This window comes from Erpetoichthys calabaricus, chromosome 1, assembly GCF_900747795.2.
Source record: "Erpetoichthys calabaricus chromosome 1, fErpCal1.3, whole genome shotgun sequence".
Taxonomy (NCBI): Eukaryota; Metazoa; Chordata; class Cladistia; order Polypteriformes; family Polypteridae; genus Erpetoichthys; species Erpetoichthys calabaricus.
Genome location: NC_041394.2, coordinates 113132018 through 113144483, shown reverse-complemented (window position 1 = coordinate 113144483; position 12466 = coordinate 113132018).

The window sequence follows — 12466 nt, the reverse complement described above, 5'->3', positions numbered from 1 at the left end:
ATGAAATGTGTATTTCTCTGTTACAGCTTTTGCATCTGACAACCAGATGTTTCTTACTTAAGTCACCTCTCTCCATGGCTCAGAAACTTTGGTTTGATTTGGTCATATGTCTCAATTCTCCTTTCCATGCATTTGCCTTGCCCAGTGTACCCAGTGAAGCCCACTTCATTGGTCTTTTTGAGATTGTTCTGATTGTAGACATATCTATCGTTTCTAAACAGCTCATTTTATTTGGCCTGTATTAGACAAGTGCTCTCTAAACCCAGAATGGGAGAAAGGAGGCCAAAGTGCTGGATGAAACAGAAGAAACTAGGTAAACAGTAGTGGAGGTAAAACAATAAATGCTTAATGGGCACCTCTAGAACAGGTGGTGTGTCCCTCACCGGCTACAGTCTGCACTGTCCACTTGCTAGCACTCCAAACATGGGATTTAGTAACAGTAAAGGCCCATTTCATTTTCATTGCTGTTCTCCTCAATCGGCTCTTTCTCCCAGCAGCTGAGTTCTTGCCATCAGCTGTGCTCCTGACTCTGGTTCAACCGGTTTACTTCAGCTTATTTTCATTTTGTTACATCTGATGTAAATCTGGAGTCGGGGTAATTCCTATAGTGCATCCGGAAAGTATTCACAGTGCATCACATTTTCCACATTTTGTTATGTTACAGCCTTATTCCAAAATGGATTAAATTCATTTTTTTACCTCAGAATTCTACACACAACACCCCATAATGACAACGTGAAAAAAGTTTACTTGAGGTTTTTGCAAATTTATTAAAAATAAAAAAATTGAGAAAGCACATGTACATAAGTATTCACAGCCTTTGCCTTGAAGCTCAAAATTCTGATCATCCTTGAGATGTTTCTGCAGCTTAATTGGAGTCCACCTGTGGTAAATTCAGTTGATTGGACATGATTTGGAAAGGCACACACCTGTGTATATAAGGTCCCACAGTTGACAGTTCATGTCAGAGCACAAACCAAGCATGAAGTCAAAGGAATTGTCTGTAGATCTCTGAGACAGGATTGTCTCGAGGCACAAATCTGGGGAAGGTTACAGAAAAATTTCTGCTGCTTTGAAGGTCCCAATGAGTATAGTGGCCTCCATCATCCATAAGTGGAAGAAGTTTGAAACCACCAGGACTCTTTCTAGAGCTGGCAGGCCATCTAAACTGAGCGATCGGGGGAGAAGGGCCTTAGTCAGGGAGGTGACCAAGAACCAGATGGTCACTCTGTCAGAGCTCCAGAGGTCCTCTGTAGAGAGAGGAGAACCTTCCAGAAGGACAACCATCTCTGCAGCAATCCACCAATCAGGCCTGTATGGTAAAGTGGCCAGACGGAAGCCACTCCTTAGTAAAAGGCACATGGCAGCCCGCCTGGAGTTTGCCAAAAGGCACCTGAAGGACTCTCAGACCATGAGAAAGAAAATTCTCTGGTCTGATGAGACAAAGATTGAACTCTTTGGTGTGAATGCCAGGCATCACGTTTGGAGGAAACCTGGCACCATCCCTACAGTGAAGTATGGTGGTGGCAGCAGCGGCAGGAACTGGGAGACTAGTCAGAATAAAGGGAAAGATGACTGCAGCAATGTACAGAGACATCCTGGATGAAAACCTGCTCCAGAGCACTCTTGACCTCAGACTGGGGCGACGGTTCATCTTTCAGTAGGACAACGACCCTAAGCACACAGCCAAGATATCAAAGGAGTGGCTTCAGGACAACTCTGTGAATGTCCTTGAGTGGCCCAGCCAGAGCCCAGACTTGAATCCGATTGAACATCTCTGGAGAGATCTTAAAATGGCTGTGCACCGACGCTTCCCATCCAACCTGATGGAGCTTGAGAGGTGCTGCAAAGAGGAATGGGCGAAACTGGCCAAGGATATGTGTGCCAAGCTTGTGGAATCATATTCAAAAAACATGAGGCTGTAATTGCTGCCAAAGGTGCATCGACAAAGTATTGAGCAAAGGCTGTGAATACTTATGTACATGTGATTTCTCAGCTTTTTTATTTTTAATAAATTTGCAAAAACCTCAAGTAAACTTTTTTCACGTTGTCATTATGGGGTGTTGTGTGTAGAATTCTGAGGAAAAAAAATGAATTTAATCCATTTTGAAATAAGGCTGTAACATAACAAAATGTGGAAAAAGTGATGCGCTGTGAATACTTTACAGATGCACTGTATATTTCCTCCAGGAACACCTGGGTGCTCTCTGTAGCGGCCTCTGTTCCTCATATGGTCTTAGCCATTGGTAAGCCTTTATTGAGTAATTTCTCTTTCTTAGTAGAAAGTCAGGGAAGTGTATAGCTGTTATACAAAAATGTATGTATGTATACAGTATACTGCCCATATTTTTCATCATTATATATAAATGGTTCTATAGGCAGAATTATGGGAAAGGGTTAAAGTTATAATGTAGAGGAAAATTTAAAAGTGCAATGGCATGAATGGCATACATATCTTCTTCCAGTAGTCTAGGAAACTGGAAAAGTTAAGCTGCACACTCCCATTTAGTTATTGCTAATGCTACAGAAAGGTAATGTAGAACAGAATACCAAAGGATCTAAGGATCTAAGTTTTGTTCCCTAGGATATGTGTCTTTTCTATTTGTAACAGCTCTCCTGGATGTACAGTAGTCTTTCCGAAGCCCACCCACATAGTCACAAGGCCTAAAGTCCTGTGATGATGTTTATACTATTAAGTTTATAGGGTCATTATTGCCATGTGTACAGAATATGGTCAAATTCTTATTTGAATGTGACATTCAACACTGAACACATCCCAACTCTCCGACTCCATGATTAGTGAGCATACTGTATGTCCACCTGGACGTGCTCCAGATGCCCTCTGACGAGCTTCCTGCGGCACTTGCTGGTGTGGCAGAAGTGCCGCATGAGCACCCGGAAGCACTCTGGGTGTCCCTGATGATCCTTCTGCCAGCACCTCCGGGTGTGGCGGAAGTGCTGACATCCAGGGCTTCACAATCGTCCTGGCACCCCCTGGCAGTTGCCACGGGCCCCTATAGAGTTGAGCTTCCATGCTCAATTCCCGTGGACCCCATACAAGCCAAGGCAGCTGCCCTCTCGTGGTCCGGGGGATGTATAGTCATTCTCCCGGCCTTTCTAGGCGTCCCAGCTGGGTACAGCCCCCAGCCGCCCGCCACACCTGGAATTTGCAGACAACTCTGTCATTGTACAAGTGTCTTCTACAAGATAAGCAGGACAGCCATGGACCTATTGTTGATAAGTTTGTCCAAATGTGTGATTGTTCCTTTTAAGTACTTTTAAGGCAAAGGGTATGGTTGTAGATCTCAGGTGCTCCCCTTCTTCCACTGTCTCAACTTTAATAACTGGGAGACGGTGGAAATGGTAAAGCACTACAAATATCTTGGGACAAACATTGATAACAGGATAAACTTTGATCTTAACACTTCAAATTTATAATAATAATAAGAAGGGAAGACATGGCTTTCCTTTTTTGGAAAGTGGACAGAATCCTAATGACACTGTTTTATAGGTTCTTGATTGAATCTGTTGTTACATTTTCTTTTAAATGTTGGCTTGGCATCCTCAGCATTGAGAATAAAATCTATCTTAACAACATTATAAACATTAGCAGTCAATTTATTGGTTCACAGCAGACCTCTGGCCCTGTGCTGTATTACAAACAGGTTAGAAAAAAGCCAACTTGATTCTGTCAGACAGCAGCTGTCCTCTTTTCTTTAAATTTCACCTGTTGCCATCAGGCTGCAGATTTAGGTTCCTGAGGGTGCAACAGAGCTGAAGCATCTTGAATTCCTTTACTTGTTGGGATGTTGCAAATTTCTGAATTATTATTTTGTGTACAGTTAAAGGTAATTTTTCATCTTTGTACTAATGGTGAGCGTATGTGTGTACTTATGATATAACTGGTGGTCAGCTGGTGTGTCTTAGCTTATTATCTGTGTAACAATGTATTGAATTTTGTACTTTACCGCCACAAACACATTTCCCTTTGGAATAATAAAGTCTACATAAAATGTAGTTGAGCAACTTTTCAGTTTAAGCAAATGAAAGCGGAAGTTTTTAAAATGATAAAAGGCTAAGAGTACAGTAGCCTGGCATGCATTACAATATAATGATACAACTTATTTTTTGTATAGTGCTCTTCACTGAGTGCAGGCGGAGAACATTGTGAACGATTCTCAGTCAAAATACAAGCATGGATTCTACAAATGACTAATATGGTACACATATACAGTGATCCCTCGCTATATCGCGCTTCGTCTTTCGCGGCTTCACTCCATCGCGGATTTTAAATGTAAGCATGTGAATATATATCACGGATTTTTCACTGCTTCGCGGATGTCTGCGGCCTACAGTACGTGTGCTTCCTCAGTTGATTTGCCCATTTGAATTCAAACAAGGGACGCCTTTGAATTCAAACAAGGGACGCTATTGGTGGATGGCTGAGAAGCTACCCAATCAGAGCCTTCGGTTAAGTTCCTGTGTGCTGCTGATTGGCTCAGCGACGGAGTGCTGCACTAACCAGGAAGTCTAATCTCAGTCATTCATCATTAACGCACGTTACTGCTACTGCTGCAGGAGCCGTGTCCAAGCGCCAACAGAAGATGCAAATGATTGCAGAAAAGGTAAAAGTTTTGGATATGTTGAAGGAAGGAAACAGCTACACCGCTGCAGGACACCATTACAGCATCAATGAGTCCACGATTCTTTTTATTTAAAAAGGAGGAAAAGCATATAAGATCTACGGCCGCAGTGTCCTTTAACCAGGGTGCAAAACGAGTTGCAAGTGGACGTGATAAGGCAGTAGTCTGGATGGAATCTGCTTTAGGGATTTGGATTGAAGAGTGCTGGAAGAAGTACAATGGCGGTGCTACACAGTCACCTGAAGAGGCTCCTTTAGAAGAGCTGTAACGCTATCCTTTGTAGTGCAGTAAAATTAAACTCATCGTTATCGGACAAGTCATCGTGTCATTGTTGGTGAGTAACCATAATTAATTATTTACGTACAGTACTTATTACAGGTACATAGTTTAGTGACACTGTACACACATTTTACTGTATACAATTTTTCTTGCATTGTACGTATTTATTGCTGGTGGCCTGTCTGTCGTAATGGCTGTAACGTATGTGATATCGGAGACGCTCGCTATCTTTAAAATAATATTTAGGTTTTACTGTATTTACATACATAATTTCAACGAATCTTACCTAATATCTAAGAGAATATAAAGGGTTTATGCTGTATAATTGTGCGTGAAATGTTTATAATAGTGTGGGAGAGTTTATAAGGGCTTAAAATATATAAAAATAACCATATAAACATATGGTTTCTACTTCGTGGATTTTCTTATTTCGCGGGTGGCTCTGGAACGCAACCCCCACGATGGAGGAGGGATTACTGTAAATGGAGATTTGAAACTGATTAAACATAAAGTGGAAACTAACAATATCTGTCCACTATTTAATTGATGAACTGTGGCCAGATGACAACAGTTACAAGTAGATTAAAATTGTAAAAAAGAAAGTCAACAACAAAGTGAGAGTCCTGGAGACTTCGGCAAAATGGCTGCCTACTCATCCTGGGTTTTCTATAGTGGAGTCTGTGCTGGCCGTACAATCTGATGAGAGAATCTTTTCCTTCCATCACCAGGGTGGCCTTGTTTGTCCTAGTTCTGTACCTCTTTAAGCTGCCTGCAGTCCATCTGCTGGCCAATCTTCTATAAATGTCATCATTCCAAGGAGCCTTACAAATACACACCCATATAAGAGTTGTCTACCTGTATTTCTTAAGTGATCTGACAAAGGGTCTAAGCTTTTAACATTCTGTCTTTTAGTCTCTTTAACTACTCAACGACACTGTGGGCAGGAGTATATGACTCATCCTTCAGACATTATGTAATGGCCGGTTGGATTCTACTATATTATGGTCTCACTGTGAACTTTGCACCTTCTCTTTGTTTTTTGTGCCTTCCCTTTCAAGCATTTGGTTTCCTTTGACAGACTGATGATCTGCTCCCAGGCTGATGGGTAAATCCAATTATTTTTGTTTGCTTCTGCTCTTTGATAGATTCATAGCTCATCCAGGACTTGCACTAAGAAAGTTAATAACGCCTTAATGATTTTTTAGAACTTGTGATCTGTGCAGTTCATGACAACCATAAAGCTCAGACCATTTTTCCCCCCTTCTCTTTTACAGTTTGGACTGAGTATGCAACTCCGTGCCAGACAATTAACTTGCCTGTGTGCCAACTGTGAGAACATACAGCATGGGTGGTTTCTCCCACATTGCCGATTAAGTTGATTGGTTACTCTAAATTAGTGTAATGGTGTGGGTTGCATTTCACAGCGCACTTTAGATCCCTTGATATGAGTAGAGCAGTGTTTAAATGTTGCTGGATATCTCAACATCTTAGCTGATCAGGCTCATCCCTTTGTAGTTACAGTGGATCCATTTTCTTTTCTCAAGATAATGTTGTGTGGCTTTGGGACAGGAGAGTCCTTTTGTGGTTCTTGGATCTGGACTATAAATACAGTGGCCTTCCTACTCCAATCTAACATTTTTGGGATTTGATGAAGGTTTTCAGAGTATAGATCCACCATCAGCTAATTTTTAACAACTGTGTGTGTTGCGCTTTATGACTATAAATTCTCAAGATACATTATCGTTTCCCTCCTTGACTCTATATGTGACACGCTCAAGTCATTCAGTCTTTTATCAATTATTCATATATCATCAATAACTGTTTTAAAGCCTTCTGTTCTTTTTCTTCTTAACTGTTGTCTGTGCTATCTTTTGATGTTTCTTCCTCCACACTCTTCTGATCTTTCCTCTCTCCACCTGTCTCTACAGTCTTCTTAGCAAAAAACGCCAAGATATCGACCAACACATTTTTCATTTTATCTTTTGATTTAACATGTGTCGGCATACATTTATTGATAGTATTAAACCTCATACATGCACACCACAATTCACTACAAATACACAATTTTGAACATCGTTGTTATTTAACACCTTTTTAAACTTTGGAAGAATTTTTTTTATTAGCGCTAGGTTGAGATGTAGAGAGGTGTTGAGAAGCACAGCCATCAATTGCAGAAAGCTATGTTACTTTCTTATAACCTTATGGGGAACAAAAATTAATGAGAAGGGAAAACAGATTTCCATAAAGAAATCCATCCATCCATCCAGTTTCCAACCCGCTGAATCCGAACACAGGGTCACGGGGGTCTGCTGGAGCCAATCCCAGCCAACACAGGGCACAAGGCAGGAAACAATCCTGGGCAGGGTGCCAACCCACTGCAGGACACACACAAACACACCAAGCACACACTAGGGACAATTTAGAATCGCCAATCCACCTAACCTGCATGTCTTTGGACTGTGGGAGGAAACCGGAGCGCCCGGAGGAAACCCACGCAGACACGGGGAGAACATGCAAACTCCACGCAGGGAGGACCCGGGAAGCGAACCCAGGTCCCCAGGTCTCCCAACTGCGAGGCAGCAGCGCTACCCACTGCGCCACCGTGCCGCCCATAAAGAAATCCTCACCTACATAAAGTAAAATACCACAAGTTCTGTTGGCTAACAATTCACTTCAAGTGCAACATGGGAAAAAAACTAACTGCATGCACCTGTAGAGGTTCCTGTGTAATGTGCTGTTACAGTTCCAGGTTTGAAGTGTGCCATGGTAATCTGGGAGGATTATTTTAAACACATTATTTTATAGCTCAAACCACACACATAAACTGAAAGAGAGAACCTGACAGGGTGATAAGATGACAACTAGAAGACTGCCCAGGCAGCCTTGGTCCATGGCCAGGAGCCACTGTCTGCTCTTTCCAGCTTTCTTTGTGAACGAGTTTCATGGATAGGGATTTCAGTTGATTGAAGCAGGCCTGACCCATTACTTTCAGGCACAGGGCATAAGTGATTAGAACAGGGGTAAAATAGGTGTTATATTGGTCTGAGAAGAGCACAACCCAGATAGCAGTTGCCCATATCTGTCAAGGCTCGAGTATGTAAAATGAGGAGAAACCATAGAGAATCAAAAAGCCCTTTCCAAGTCGCTGAACTCCCTGCCAGACCAGACTTGTATAGCTATCGGCATTCTACATTGAAGAAACAGAATGATGACTGCACGTTCCATTGGCTTCATTCCGGCCTGGATATGTATGTATAAATAATTATGCATTGTATTTTGGGGGTGGAAGCTACATTTTGAAGCATGTTAAATACATATATCTTGTTTTGTACCATTTTGCTCTTGTCTGATTATTTCTGATTGGTTCCTAAAGTGGCTCAAGTCTTTTCAGCATCAATAAAAAACACAATCCTAGGTAGCAAGTGCCCCCTGCTGGATACACATGTTTAGCTTCATTGGCACAGACACACCACAACCATGGGTGGAAGGGGGATTATAGTCCATAATATAATAATGTAATAATCCAACTATAACAGCAACAACAACAATGATAATCCTCAAACTGTCATATTAGAGATAACAAAGACGGGACAAAATACAATTAATGAAACAATAGCACTGCATCGCTAAGCTTTGCATTGCTAAAGTATAAGCATCCTTCAAATGGGCTTACATTAAAACTTGCATTAACACTCAACAAATACTGTCCTCAGTTGTTCACCACCATCAAACACTTGACAGAGTACACTCTTTACACTCATTCTTGGCACAATAAAAAAAAGTTCCTTGCTGGAAAAACTGATGCAATGCGTTGATTGGATGGTGATAATGTGTTATTTGCATACATTAGCGAGGACATAGTAAACAAGTTCAAGCTCTTTTATTGGCATTACACTTACAGTACATTGAGATTGAGGTAGAATCCCCCCAAGCAGTGTAAACACAGTAGACAAAGGAAAGATTGTACATCTGTAAAATAAAGTGACTATAAACAAAAAAGGTGTACAACACAATTCAAAGTGTGAACAATGGCAGATATTACAAAATATAAAAGGATAAGTGCATAAGTATGTACAACCCAAGTATGTCCTTGGGTGCCTGGTCATCAACCTGATGACTGAATCTGAACACAAACAGTTTTTCAGGTGAAGGTGTGGGCTTTGATGGTTGAACAGATGGTGACCGGGGCAGAATGTGTCCTTACAAATATGTGTAGCTCTGTGTACACCATGAGTGTTGTACATGTCCTGCAGGGGAGTAAGTTGACTACTGGTGGACTTTCCTGCTTTCCTTACGATCCTCTGCACTGCAGCATTGTCCACTACAGAGCAATTTCCATACCAGTTTATCAGATTGAGATTGAGATTGAGAATGCTCATGATAGAGCAATGATTAAAAGACACCAGCATCCACTGTTCCAGATTTAATTTCCTTAATGTATGCAGGAAGTAGAGTCTTTGTTGTGCTTTCTTTAGTGTTGGTGGATCACGTGAGGCAGTGCTTCCCAAACTCTGTACTGGGGACCCGCTGTGGCTGCAGGTTTTTGTTCCAACCAGTTTCTTCCTGTTTATAATTGGACTCCTGGGCTAATTAAGTGAACTGTTATTTCCCATATTCTGTGTTTTGGGAACAATATAGAAATTAGATAACTAACTTTGGTAAATATATATACAGTATATATATATTATAGCAGTAAAGGCCGCTATCGACCTCTTGAACCCTCAGGTACCACGCCAAACACCAGGTAAAAGTGCAAAACTTATTTATTTTATAATAATAAAGTGCACTAAGCACCCTCCACTCCACAATACTCATATACTTCTCAACAATACTCAATCCCAATCCTCCCCTCCCAGACACTTAGCCACCCTTCCTCCCAGCTCAGCTCAGCATCTGGGCTCTCCCAAAGTCCTTTTATATCTCCTGACCCGGAAGTGGTTCTAACCCTGCAGTCCATGATTCCTCATCACTTCCGGGTCAGATTAAAAGTCCTTTTCTTCAACCCGGAAGCACATCGTTCCTTCTGGTCATGTGATCAGGACGTACTTCCGGGTTATAGGGCACGTAGCACTCTGCAAGCCTACCTACAGCGGCTCCTGGTGGTCCCCATGGTATCTAGCAGGGCTGTTTATAAAAACTACATGGTCCATGAGGCCCTGCTGGAATTCTGGGAGCCTCCATACTGCTGGATGGAGGTTTGGGCTGGAATATATGGCCAGCCATCCCTCACAATATATATATATATATATATATATATATATATATATATATATATATATATATATATATATATATATACAGTATATTAAAATGTACCAAGCAGTTATATGGGAATAATGTATTTTGTTCTTTTTTAACAATATTTTCATCTTGAGTTTAATTCTACTTTTCCAGGTGTTCTAATTGTTTAATTAATCCATTATTTACTAATTAGTGAGTCTGATGCTAAAGTAGTTGCAGCCTTTGATTATTCCGTGTTGTTTGCCAGCATGTCTGCTCTGCTCATTTTTAATTGTCATTAATAAGATACAACAAAGGGGGAAAATTGCACAGAGAAAGGGCAAAATATAATGAAATCAACAAAAGAGAGCTAAGCATTTAAATCTATAGCGAAAGCAGAAATATTTCTAAATGTCTTATAAATGTAAAAATCATGTTGCTGTGCTTTTCCAAATGTAGAATAAAAGAAAAATAATACCAGCTAATTAAATGAGATCAGTGTTATCAGGTGTTGTCACTGATTATGAATCTGGTTGGAACAAAAACCTGCAGCCACAGTGGGTCCCCAGGACTGAGTTTGGGAAACACTGCTGTAAGGTCTTCAGTGATGTGGGTCCCCATGAATCTGAATCTGAAGCTGGACAGGCTCTCTACTTTGGCACAATTTTTCTGGCGAAGAGGGGAAAAATCATGGGTAATTGTTTAAAGTTAACCATTATGCTTTCAAGAAACTGAATTTTGTGACTGTATTAGGCTGGATAGTTTATTTCAGCATCTTAAATTTAATTTGTATTGCTTGGTAAGATTAGGATTGTACTGTCATCATCACCATTGGATACACTGATGGGTCAAATATGGCGTTTCCTGATCACAATTTTGATTACTGTGCTATTTAAAGGTAATTTTCACCTGTATGAGACAGAATCTGTCTTTTCACAAATATGTGAAATGCAATAAATAAATAAATAAGCGGAAAGGAAACCTGCCAGTATAGCTAAATTGCTACAGTATGTGCTTTCTGAAATGTCACACCTTAAGCAGGTATTTTTCTGAGAAGGTCTTGCAGAGTGGCTTCTCTCTTGTGTCCACAGGTTTTACACACAGATGTTTTTCTGGTGATTTCGCTGAAATAATCTTTAAGCATTTGCTTCTTCAACCGATTAATTCATAGACATCCTGCACTGGAAACAATGTGAAATTAGCCTGTTGTTAAGATTCAGTTTTCTGTTTGGTTGCATCTGACTTAGAAATGAATGTTTATTATTTTGTAGGTTCCGGACCGATATCAGTACACAATTACATTGAAATTTAATTGCATGCAAAAAATATTTGAATGGTCAAACAAAAAATTCGATATGTGCCAACAATTGGAATTGAGTTGCTTTGAATTGTGTAGCTTTAGTAGCCAGTATGGACTTTTCAGTTACATTTTACCATCACAACGTTTTTCTTGCATTGCTAGACTTAATAAAAAATAAAGTTTGGATTTTTGGCAGCATTGGAGTGGGGGTGGTCATGGCCACCCCTATTGGTGGCACTACAGTCTTCAACTCAAAGTTTTGTTATGTACTGCATATCTATGGGAGGTACCAAATTGCCCACAGGAATAAGTCGGAAGCCATGGCTAGAATATTTAAACTCCAGGTAGACAGGGTCTGGCTGGGGTTTCAATATCAGAATTTCAGAGCTTTCAGCTAGCAGACCTAACAGATGAAAGTAAAACTAAAAAAATACGTACAATAAAGGCAGAAACACATTGAAAACACTGACACTCTGCAGTATTTACAAAAAATAAAAACATACTGTATAAATACAACTGATCCAGATATTTTAGTTTTGTATGACTTAGACCAGGCCGGTGCTACAATTTGGGTGAACTAAGTTGTTGACGAGGGTGGTAATATTTGGGCATGCAACATTTTTTAACAATATAAACACTGAGTTATGGACATTCAAACTCAATACAACTATCTGACTCCTTTTAACCCAATTTTTAGTTTTTTATTACTTTAACAAACTAGCCATGTTTGGTCTTAACATCTGAAGTCCCACATGGCATTGCTGATATAGATTTTGGATACATACATATGTTTTTTCTTTTCATTTCTTCTTTATTTTTTGGCAAACAGAGTGCATTGCTATTAGGATATGAAGGATCACTTATGTGCCTGTTAATGAATCGTGACAATATGTGGTGGAAATAGAATACATAAGGGCTGGTCAGCATACAATTTACAACCTTGGCATTTTGTGAATTGCATGATTAGTACTATGCACATTTTTCATTTTTTATATTACTGTAATAATTATTAGTATTTTACATT